Raw genomic sequence first — 736 nt, forward strand, 5'->3', positions numbered from 1 at the left:
AATCCACTTCTCCTGCAGATTAACCCCTACAATCCTTTTATCATATCATGATGAGTACAGCCAGCCAAAAGGCTAGATGGTTACTAGAATGAGTGACATACAAATTTCTGGCGTTGTAAGGGCAAAGGAATCCCTATTTCCCTCTTGTTCTCTACTGATGTGGACCCCCACCATTAGTATTTCAGCTCTCATTTATGCATCCATTATCTTCTTTGATATAGCAAATAAAAAAGAAAGTGGAATGAACTGTCTAGATATCTGCCTTTCTGAATTAAATAAGCCATTTCCTTCTTCAGATGTCAAAAAATTATTTATTTATTCACCATCTATACTGAGTTATTACTATCTTTTTAATAAAATAAAGTCATATTCCCTATTCATTTCCTTTTAGAGAAGAAAAATAAAAAAGAAGAAAAAAATTGCATTGACTGCCTTATTTATTCACCATCTATACTGAGTTATTACTATCTTTTTAATAAAATAAAGTTATATTCCCTATTCATTTCCTAATACACTGGTACATGGGGCACTCTATATCAAACACACATGCTAAAGACTCAAACTCTGCCTTGGTCTCTGAGCAACCTCCAGCTGCTCAGTCCCCAAAATGGTCAGATTATAGTTAATCTCCCAAGACTAGATATGTCTCCTGTAATTTAGACAACCTTATAAAAACTGCTCTAAGAAGTAACTTTGCCAAGGTAAAACACCCACAAAAAAATCAGAAGGGTGCTCC

The 736-nt window shown here is 34.5% G+C and overlaps 1 protein-coding gene across 1 annotated transcript in view; it reads right to left on the reverse strand.

The window, feature by feature from the left end:
* Positions 1-736, reverse strand: part of LOC119594271 (zinc finger and BTB domain-containing protein 17-like) — a 12631-nt gene that overhangs the window by 2383 nt on the left and 9512 nt on the right. The window lies entirely within an intron of this gene.

Source organism: Penaeus monodon, chromosome 33 (assembly GCF_015228065.2).
Source record: "Penaeus monodon isolate SGIC_2016 chromosome 33, NSTDA_Pmon_1, whole genome shotgun sequence".
NCBI lineage: Eukaryota > Metazoa > Arthropoda > Malacostraca > Decapoda > Penaeidae > Penaeus > Penaeus monodon.